The following is an 11435-nucleotide window of genomic DNA, read 5'->3' as shown; positions in this document are numbered from 1 at the left end:
TTCTTAGTGAACCAAGGAAACCTCTACACTGGCCAGAAGATGTAATTGAAGTGGAGGAAAAAATATAAGTGCTGGGTTTTGAGGTGGGAGATACTCTGGGGAAGGGACAACAGTGATTACATAAATTATGTTATGTGGACCAAAATGCACGCAAACTTCTCCTGTGGATGGTGTGATCCAAGTTCAGACACTCATACTAAGAGGGGCTGGAGGAAAACAAATCAAGAGGGATAATCAGAGGGCTGGATCATAAAGCAAGGGAATATGATCTCTATCCACCCTTAGCAGCTAGGTCTGTGAGCAACAAACATACATTCATGCTAAGTAGTTGTTTGGACTGAATGTTTGTGTCCCCCACAAAATTCACATACTGAAACCCTAAATCCCAATGTGATGCTATTTGGAAATGGAGCCTTTGGGAGGTAACTGGGTTGAGGATGTAGCAAGAAGGCAGCCACCTGCAAGCCAGGAAGAGAGCCCTTACCGGAAATGGTATCATCTAGCACCTTGACCTTGGACTTCCAAGCCTCCAGAACTGCAAGCAAATAAATTTCCATTGTGTCAGTCACCCCATATGTGATATTTTGCTATGGCAGCCTGAGCAGACGAATACAGATTTTGGTATCAAGAAGTGGATACGGCTGTAACAAATAGCTAAAAGTGTGGAAGTGACTTAGAAACTGGTAATGGGTAGAGGCTGGCAGTGTTTTGAGGTCTGTGCTAGAAATATGGAAGCTAAAGGCAATTCTGGTGAAAGCTTAGATGGAAATGGGGAACATGTTATTGGAAACTGGAAGAAAGGAGATCCTTGTTATAAAGTAGTAAAGGACGTGGCTAAAATGTGTTCTAGTGTTTTGTGGAAGAGAGAATTTGTGAGTGATGAAATCAGATATTTAGCAGAGGAGCTTTCTAAGCAAAGTATTGAAGGTGTGGCCTGGGTCTCCCTTACTGCTTATAGCAAAATGCAAAAGGAGAGGGATGAAGATAGAATAGTTAAGCGAAAATGAACCAGAACATGCAGATATTGCAAAATTATTAGTTTATCCATACTGCAAAAAAATGAGAAAGTTTGCTCTGAAGAGAACACTAAGAGGATGACTGAACAACCGTTTGAAAAAGAGATCATGGGTACCATCCATGAACTTAAGCTGCCATCTCAGCAGAAGCCAGGAATAGAGATGGGATTACACAAGTGAAACACTACCATCTGGTAATAAAGGGGACAGAAAAAAACAAGAAATTGTCAAAATTCTTTGATCCTACAGGACTGAACCATACAGCTGCTCAGCTGTGAATGTGTGCCATGCTTTGAGAAAAGAAAAGAATGATCCTGAAGGGGATTCAGAGATGACCAGGACTGCCTCCACTGTACTGGGTGCTGTCCAGAGCCTTGGGGACAGGGCTGCTCCATCCTTGGGAGCTTACTGCCACCTGGCAGAGCCTTGAGGAATGGACTATCAACCCCAGGGGGTCTGAAGATGGGACCATGGGTCTAGAAGACGGAACTGCCACCCTGGCGGGTCAGAGCATTGAACCAAAGAGAATTATTCTCGAGCCTTAAGATGAGGTGGAATCTGCCTTGCTAGGTTTTGGTCAGGGACCTGTCACCCTTTACTTCTTTCCTATTTCTCCTGTGGGATGGGAATGTCTAACCTATTCCTGTACCATTATTGTATTTTGGAAGTGCATAACTTGTCTTGTTTGACAGATTCACAGCTGGAGGAGAATTTTGTCTCAGGATGAATTATACCTTCAGTCTCACTTATGTCTAATTTAGATTATATTTAGATGAGATTTTGGACTTCAGACTTTAGAGTTGATGCTGGAAAGAGTGAAAACTTTGGGGACTGTTGAGATGGAATGAATGTATTTTGTGTGAGAGAAAGACATAAATCTGGAGAAGGGGGCTGGGGTGGAATGTTTCGGACTGAATGTTTGTTTTCCCCCACAGATTCATATATTGAAGCCTAATCCCCAGTGTGATGGTATTTGGATATGCGGCCTTTGGGTGGAAATTAGGGTTTGATTAGTCATGAGGGTGGGGCCCTTATGATGTCATTAGTGGCCTTATAAGAAGGGGAAGAGAGAGAGCTATTTCTGTCCCCCTCCATGTGCCTGCACAGAGGAAAGACCATGTGAGGACAGCGAGAAGGCAACCATAGGCAAGCCAGGAAGAGAGCTAAACCAGAAATCAATTAGTTGACATCTTGATCTTGGACTTTCCAGCCTCCAGAACTGTAAAAGAATTAAAATCTGTTGTTTAAGGCACCCAGTCTGTGGTATTTTGTCATGAGAGCCTGAGAAGACTAAGACAGTAGGCATGACTTTTTGTGAACTCAGTTTTGAAGTAAGTAGGACACCCATGGTAATTCTTGGCATCCTGCAAGGGCAATGAGGCCAAAATGGAAGCAAGGGGGTTTCTGGAAGGAAGATCCACACTTGATAGAAAGGATCTACAGAAACTGGATGAGGGAGGGGAGACCTTCAAGATGGCAGAGGAGTAAGACGTGGAGATCACATTCCTCACCACAAATACATCAGAAATACATGTACATGTGGAATAACTCCTACAGAACACCTACTGAATGCTGGGAGAAGACCTCAGACTTCCCAAAAAGCAAGAAACTCCCCACATAAATGGGTAGGGCAAAAGAAAAACAAAAAACAGAGACAAAAGAATAGGGATGGGACCTGCACCGCTGGGAGGGAGCTGTGAAGGAGGAAAAGTTTCCACACACTAGGAAGCCCCTTCACTGACGGAGACGGGGGGTGGTGGTGCTGGGGGGAAGCTTCAGAGACACGGAGGAGAGCGCAGCAACAGAGGTGCAGAGAGCAAAGCTGAGAGATTCCCGCACAGAGGACTGCAGCCGACCAGCACTCACCAGCCTGAGAGGCTTGTCTGCTCACCCAAGGGGCAGGTGGGGGCTGGGAGCTGAGACTCCGGCTTTCGGAGGTCAGACACCAGGGAGAGGACAGGGGTTGGCTGCATGAACACAGCCTGAAGGGGGATAGTGCGCCACAGCTAGCTGGGAGGGAGTCCGGGAAAAAGTCTGGAACTGCCTAAGAGGCAAAAGACAGTTGTTTCGGGGTGCATGAGGAAAGGGGATTCAGAGCACTGCCTAAACGAGCTCCAGAGACAGGTGCGAGCCTCAGGTATCAGCGCGGACACCAGAGACGGGCATGAAATGCTAAGGCTGCTGCTGCAGCCACCAAGAAGCCTGTGTGCAAGCACAGGTCACTCTCCACACCTCCCCTCCCGGGAGCCAGTACAGCCTGCCACTACCAGGGTCCCATGATCCAGGGACAACTTCCCTGGGAGAACACACGGCGCACCTCAGGCTGGTGCAACGTCACGCTGGCCTCTGCCACCACAGACTCGCCCCGTATTCGGTACCTCTCCCTCCCCCAGGCCTAAGTGAGCCAGAGCCCCCTAATCACCTGCTACGTTAACCCCGTCCTGTCTGAGCGAAGAACAGATGCCCTCAGGTGACCTACACGCAGTGGCGGGGCCAAATCCAAAGCTGAACCCCAGGAGCTGTGCGAACAAAGAAGAGAAAGGGAAATTTCTCCCAGTAGCCTCAGAAGCAGTGGATTATACGTCCACAATCATCTTGATGTACTCTGTATCTCTGGAATACCTGAATAGACAATGAATCATCCCAAAATTGAGGGGGTGGAGTTTGTGTGATTTTCTCTATATAGCTTTGCTTTGACCATTTGTCCTAGGGTTCTGCCTGCCCTTTTTTTTTTTTTTTTTTAGTATGGTTTTTAGTGCTTGTTATCATTGGTAGATTTGTTTTTTGGTTTGGTTGCTCTCTTCTTTCGTTCTTTCTTTTTTTTAAATTACATTTTAATATTTTTAATTTTTAATAATTTTTATTTTTTAATAACTATTTTTTTTCTTCTTTCTTTCTCTCTTTCTTTTTCTCTTTCTTTCTCTCTCTCTCTCTTTCTTTCTCCCTTTTCTTCAGAGCCATGTGGCTGACAGGGTCTGGGTGCTCCGGCCAGATGTCAGGCCTGTGCCTCTGAGGTGGGAGAGCCGAGTTCAGGACATTGGTCCACCAGAGACCTCCTGGCTCCACGTAATATCAAACAGTGAAAGCTCTCCCAGAGATCTCCATCTCAACGCTAAGACTGAGCTCCACTCAAAGACCAGCAAGCTCCAGTGCTGGACACCCTATGTCAAACAACTAGCAAGACAGGAACACAACCCCTCTCTAAAGCACAGACGCTGCCTAAAATCATAATAAGGTCACAGACACCCCAAAATAAACCACCGGACACGGTCCTGCCCACTAGAAAGACAAGATCCAGCCTCATCCACCAGAACACAGGCACTAGTTCCCTCCCCCAGGATGCCTACACAACCCACTAAACGAACCTTAGCCACTGGGGGCAGACACCAAAAACAACGGGAACTACAAACCCGCAGCCTGCGAAAAGGAAACCCCAAACACAGTAAGTTAAGTAAACTGAGAAGACAGAGAAACACACAGCAGATGAAAGAGCAAGGTAAAAACCCACCAGACCAAACAAATGAAGAGAAAATAGGCAGTCTACCTGAAAAAGAATTCAGGGGTGATCCAAAATCTTGGAAATAGAATGGAGAAAATACAAGAAATGTTTAACAAGGACCTAGAAGAACTAAAGAGCAAACAAACAATGATGAACAACACAATAAATATTAAAAATTCTCTACAAGGAATCAATAGCAGAATAACTGAGGCAGAAAAACAGATAAGTGACCTGGAAGATAAAATAGTGGAAATAACTACTGCAGAGCAGCATAAAGAAAAAAGAATGAAACCAACTGAGGACAGTCTCAGAGACCACTGGGACAACATTAAATGCACCAACATTCGAATTATAGGGGTTTCAGAAGAAGAAGAGAAAAAGAAAGGGACTGAGAAAATATTTGAAGAGATTATAGAGATTTTCCCTAACATGGGAAAGGAAATAGTCAATGAAGTCCAGGAAGTGCAGAGAGTCCGATACAGGATAAATCCAAGGAGAAACATGCCAAGACACATATGCCAAGACACATATTAATCAAACTATCAAAAATTAAATACAAAGAAAAAATATTAAAAGCAGCAAGGGAAAAACAACAAATGACATACAAGGGAATCCCCATAAGGTTAACAGCTGATCTTTCAGCAGAAACTCTGCAAGCCAGAAGGGAGTAGCAGGACATATTTAAAGTGATGAAGGGGAAAAACCTACAACCAACAGTACTCTATCAAGCAAGTATCTCATTCAGATTCGATAGAGAAATTAAATCCTTTACAGACAAGCAAAACCTAAGAGAATTCAGCACCACCAAACCAGCCTTACAACAAATCCTTAAGGCACTTTTCTAGGCAGGAAACACAAGAGAAGGAAGAGACCTACAATAACAAACCCAAAACAATTAAGAAAATGGTAAAAGGAACACACATATCGATAGCTACCTTAAATGTAAATGGATTAATGCTCCATCCAAAAGACATAGAAAAGCTGAATGGATACAAAAACAAGACCCGTATATATGCTGTCTATAAGAGACCCACTTCAGACCTAGGGACACATACAGACTGAAAGTGAGGGGATGGAAAAGACATTCCATACAAATGGAAATGAAAAGAAAGCTGGAGTAGCAATTTTCATATCAGACAAAACAGACTTTCAAATAAAGACTATTACAAGAGACAAAGAAGGACACTACATAATGATCAAGGGATCAATCCAACAAGAAGATATAACAAGTGTAAATATTTATGCATCCAAGATAGGAGCACCTAAGTACATAAGGCAAATGCTAACAGCCATAAAAGAGGAAATCGACAGTAACACAATCATAGTAGGGGACTTTACCATCCCACTTTCACCAGTGGACAGGTCATCCAAAATGAAAATAAATAAGGAAACACAAGCTTTAAATGATACATTAAATAAGATGGACTTAATTGATATTTACAGGACATTCCATCCAAAAACAACAGAATACACTTTCTTCTCAAGTGCTCCTGGAACATTCTCCAGGATAGATCATATCTTGGGTCACAAATCAAGCCTTGGTAAATTTAAGAAAATTGAAATCATATCAAGTATCTTTTCCAACCACTATACTATGAGAGTAGATATTACAGGAAAAAAATCTGTAAAATATACAAACACATGGAGGCTAAATAATACACTACTAAATAACCAAGAGATCACTGAGGAAATCAAAGAGGAAATCAAAAAATACCTAGACGCAAATGACAAGGAAAACACGACGACCCAAAACCTATGGGATGCAGCAAAAGCAGTTCTAAGAGGGATGTTTATAGTAATACAATCCTACCTCAAGAAACAAGAAACATCTCAAATAAACAACTAACCTTACACCTAAAGCAATTAGAGAAAGAAGAACAAAAAAACCCCAACTTAGCAGAAGGAAAGAAATCATAAAGATCAGATCAGAAATAAATAATAAAGAAATGAAGGAAACAATAGCAAAGATCAGTACAACTAAAAGCTGGTTCTTTGAGAAAATAAACAAAATTGATACACCATTAGCCAGACTCATCAAGAAAAAAAGGGAGAAGACTCAAATCAATAGAATTAGAAATGAAAAAGGAAAAGTAACAACTGGTACTACAGAAATACAAAGGATCATGAGAGATTACTACAAGCAACTACAGGCCAATAAAATGGACAAACTGGAAGAAATGGACAAATTCTTAGAAAAGCACAACCTTCCGAGACTGAACCAAGAGGAAACAGAAAATATAAACAGACCAATCACAAGCACTGAAATTGAGATTGTGATTAAAAATCTTCCAACAAACAAAAGCCCAGGACCAGATGGCTTCACAGGCGAATTCTATCAAACATTTAGAGAAGAGCTAACTCCCATCCTTCTTAAACTCTTCCAAAAAATTGCAGAGGAAGGAACACTTCCCAACTCATTCTACGAGGCCACCATCACCCTGATACGAAAACCAGACAAAGATGTCACAAAAAAAGAAAACTACAGACCAGTATCACTGATGAACAGAGATGCAAAAATCCTCAACAAAATACTAGCAAACAGAATCCAACAGCACATTAAAAGGATCATACACCATGATAAAGTGGGGTTTATCCCAGGAATGCAAGTATTCTTCAATATACGCAAATCAATCAACGTGACACACCATATTAACAAACTGAACGAGAAAAACCATATGATCATCTCAGTAGATGCAGAAAAAGCTTTCTACAAAATTCAACACCCATTTATGATAAAAACCCTCCAGAACGTAGGCACAGAGGGAACTTACCTGAACATAATAAAGGCCACATATGACAAACCCACAGCGAACATCATTCTTAATGGTGAAAACCTGAAACCATTTCCTCTAAGATCAGGAACAAGACATGGCTGTCCACTCTCACCACTATGTTATTCAACATAGTTTTGGAATTTTTAGCCACAGCAATCAGAGAAGAAAAAGAAATAAAAGGAATCCAAATTGGAAGAGAAGTAAAGCTGTCACTGTTTGCAGATGACATGATACTATACATAGAGAATCCTAAAGATGCTATCAGAAAACTACTAGAGCTAATCAATGAATTTGGTAAAGTAGCAGGATACAAAATTAATGCACAGAAATTTCTTGCACTCCTATACACTAATGATGAAAAATCTGAAAGAGAAATTAAGGAAACACTCCCATTCACCATTGCAACAAAACGAATAAAATACCTAGGAATAAACCTACCTAAGGAGACAAAAACCTCTATGCAGAAAACTACAAGATACTGATGCAAGAAATTAAAGATGATACAAAGAGATGGAGAGATATACCATGTTCTTGCATTGGAAGAATCAACATTGTGAAAATGACTATACTACTCAAAGCAATCTACAAATTCAATGCAATCCCTATCAAACTACCAATGACATTTTTCAAACTACCAATATCAAAAAAACAAACAACCCAATCCAAAAAAGGGCAGAAGACCTAAATAGACATTTCTCCAAAAAAGATATACAGATTGCCAACAAACACATGAAAGGATGCTCAACATCACTAATCATTAGAGAAATGCAAATCAAAACTACAATGAGGTATCACCTCACACTGGTCAGAATGGCCATCATAAAAAAATCTACAAGCAATAAATGCTGGAGAGGGTGTGGAGAAAAGGGAATCCTCTTGCACTGTTGGTTGGAATGTAAATTGATGCAGCCACTATGGAGAACAGTATGGAGCTTCCTTTAAAAACTAAAAATAGAACTACCATACGACCCAGCAATCCCACTACTAGGCATATACCCTGAGAAAACCATAATTCAAAAAGAGACATGTACCACAATGTTCATTGCAGCACTATTTACAATAGCCAGGACATGGAAGCAACCTGTGTCCATCGACAGATGAATGGATAAAGAAGATGTGGCACATATATACAATGGAATATTATTCAGCCATAAAACGAAACGAATTTGAGTTATTTGTATTGAGGTGGATGGACCTAGAATCTGTCATACAGAGTGAAATAAGTCAGAAAGAGAAAAACAAATACCGTATGCTAACACATATATATGGAATCTAAAAAAAAAAAAAAAAGTTTCTGAAGAACCTAGGGGCAGGACAGGAATAAAGACGCAGACATAGAGAATGGACCTGAGCACACTGAGAGGGGGAAGGGTAAGCTGGGATGAAGTAAGAGAGTGGCATGGACATATATACACTACCAAATGTAAAATAGCTAGCTAGTGGGAAGCAGCCACATAGCACAGGGAGATTAGCTCATTGCTTTGTGACCACCTAGAGGAGTGGGATAGGGAGGGTGGGAGGGAGACGTAAGAGGGAAGAGATATGGGGATATATGTATATGTATCACTTTGTTATAAAGCAGAAACTAACACATCATTTTAAAGCAATTACACTCCAATAAAGATGTAAAAAAAAAAAAAAAAAAAGAAACTGGATGAGGTCAAGGAGGTCTAGATCCTGTATAGGGCTAGCTTACAGTTTCCTTGTGAATTTTTGGCAAAAATCTGGTGTTGGAGCCTAAGAAGTATGTCTATTGGGTTAGTGAGACGGGCAGTGCGCACTCAACGTAGGAAGGAGGATGAAATCCTTGAGATGAATGTTTCTCTTTCTAGGCCTGTCAGGCACAGAAAAACCATGGACTAGTCTGTGTCCAGAATTCATTTATACTACGGAATGAGAGCAACTAACATTGCTTTTATTTTGTTTCCTTTGCCCTGATAAGGCTTAGATGGTGAGAATCCTGCACCATCTTAGACCACAGAGGTACAATGACTTTTCAGGAGGTTTACAGTATGGATAATATTCAAGAATGTGAAATGACTCAAAACGAAATTTTAGGAAATGAGACTTGAAAATAGAAATGCCAGGGTCTTCCCTGGTGGTGCAGCGGCTTAGAGTCCGCCTGCCAATGCAGGGGACACGGGTTCGAGCCCTGGTCTGGTAAGATCCCACATGCCGCGGAGCAACAGGGCCCGTGAGCCACAGCTACTGAGCCTGCGCGTCTGGAGCCTGTGCTCCGCAACAAGAGAGGCCGCGATAGTGAGAGGCCCGCGCACCGCGGTGAAGAGTGGCCCCGCTCGCCGCAACTACAGAAAGCCCTCGCACAGAAACGAAGACCCAACACAGCCAAAAATAAATAAATAAATATATTTAAAAAAAAAAGAAAAGAAAATAGAAATGCTAAAGTTAAGTACGAGGATCATATAAGAATAAATTCATGACACCTAGAGTCTTATCAGACCATGGTCAGAAGGTCAGGGGTTATTGCCCAGGGGGTCACACTATGGTACACCCCATTTGTTCCCCACTTACCTCTTCTCAGGTGTAAACTTGGAGAGTGAGCTCCTGCAGAGGAGGGATGGACTGACCAGTCTGACGGTGCTGGGCAAGGCGTTCCTACACGCCCGCTGGCTGGCTGGGGTCTAGTCTTCCATTTGGTCTTACCAGTCTGCTCCCCCGCCCATGAACTGTATCATTTGCCCAGATGTCCATGCCTTGTTAGGTTCTGTGGACTCACACACTCTGGCCCCTCAGTCTGTGTACAACAGCTCTGCAGAAGGTCAGCTGCTTATCCTCAGCTCTTATCTACAGCCAGGTGTCCACAATTCTCAACACCCAGCTCAAAAGTGGATTTTAACGGGCAAGATGGCGGCGCCCGTGCGGAGGCGCACAGCCTGCTCGGCCTGGTGACCACCCTGGGCCTGGACTCCAGGAGCCTGGCGGCCAGACCTGGATGACCCGCTGACCCTTCGCTGGCAGCTGGGGCCGCGCTACGCGGCTCTGCAGTTCACGCGGACTGGCGCCGCCTCCAGGGTGTCTTCTTTGCGGCCACTGCGGGAACCGCTGCAGAAGCCGCAGGCTGAGGGGCGCGAATGGTACCCGAGCCTGGGGGCCAAGCGGGAGTCACTGCGGGTGCAGCAGCGTCAACCGGGGAGCAGTTCATGGAAGAGCGCATGGCCAGGATGCCCCAGAGGAGTGAGAATCGGCGGTGGCGGCAGCAGGAGCGGAGAGAGAAGGAGGAGCTCCAGGCTGAGGCCCAGGAGCGCCTGGGGTACCACGTGGACCCGAGCAATGCCCGCCTCCGGAAGCTGCTGCAGGACCGGGAGAAGCAGCATCGCAAGCGCCTCAAGGAGGAGAAACGTAGGCACGAGCTGCCGCAGTCGCCGCTGCGGCAGCCCAGGACCCAGCAGGCTCTGCAACGCCCAGCTCCTGAGCTGAGTTCTCGCCCAAAAAAACCTGCTGCTTGATAGCCCCAAACCCCTCCCCCCACCCCGCCAATAAAAAAAGGGCTCTAATTGCCACAACCTGGGCATCTCTGCCTCCTTTCCCGTAACTCTCATAAGTGAGTGCCTTCTTGTTCTACCCCCATTCAGTATCAGCATGTGTGTCAAAAAGACAGGCTGGGAACACTTTTTCCTGGGATATTCTAATAGGCAAGATCACATCTGCCTTTATATTTGCTGTTCTTTGACTGGAGTGTGTTAAGAGCTGCGTTTGAATTTGTGTGATATTCAGCCTGATTCATCTTATTCTGACTGCACTGAATAATTGTTTAGAAGATCTAACTTACTGCAGCCAGAGACTGAGACTGCCAGACAAAAATCACTGGCTTTATATATTAGACAAATACAAATGATTCTGTGCGTAAATATTTTTGTACGTCTGGCTAAATGCATGAGGAAAAGCAGTGATCTACTTAATTGTGCCTTCAGTGCAGTGTTATGCATTAAAGACCCCTGCACTGAGTGCAGTGTTGTTTCCGAGCATCCCTCCATTAAAAAAAAAAAATTCTGATAAATATATTTTCTGCCCTAATTTCAAACCCATGAAGCTCATAGAAATAGCTTTTATTTAAGAAATAAAAAGCATGAACATAGCCCAAAATAATAAAATGCAGAGAAGTATTCACTCACTGTGTCTATGCAT

General features: G+C 43.3%; 1 pseudogene; it reads left to right on the top strand.

The window, feature by feature from the left end:
• Positions 1-1486: 1486 nt before the first annotated feature.
• Positions 1487-10722, top strand: LOC133095737 (large ribosomal subunit protein mL64-like; annotated as a pseudogene).
• Positions 10723-11435: the final 713 nt, after the last annotated feature.

This window comes from Eubalaena glacialis, chromosome 7, assembly GCF_028564815.1.
Source record: "Eubalaena glacialis isolate mEubGla1 chromosome 7, mEubGla1.1.hap2.+ XY, whole genome shotgun sequence".
Taxonomy (NCBI): domain Eukaryota; kingdom Metazoa; phylum Chordata; class Mammalia; order Artiodactyla; family Balaenidae; genus Eubalaena; species Eubalaena glacialis.
The sequence above is the reverse complement of the archived record's forward strand: the minus strand, read 5'-3'. Positions and strand labels throughout refer to the sequence as shown.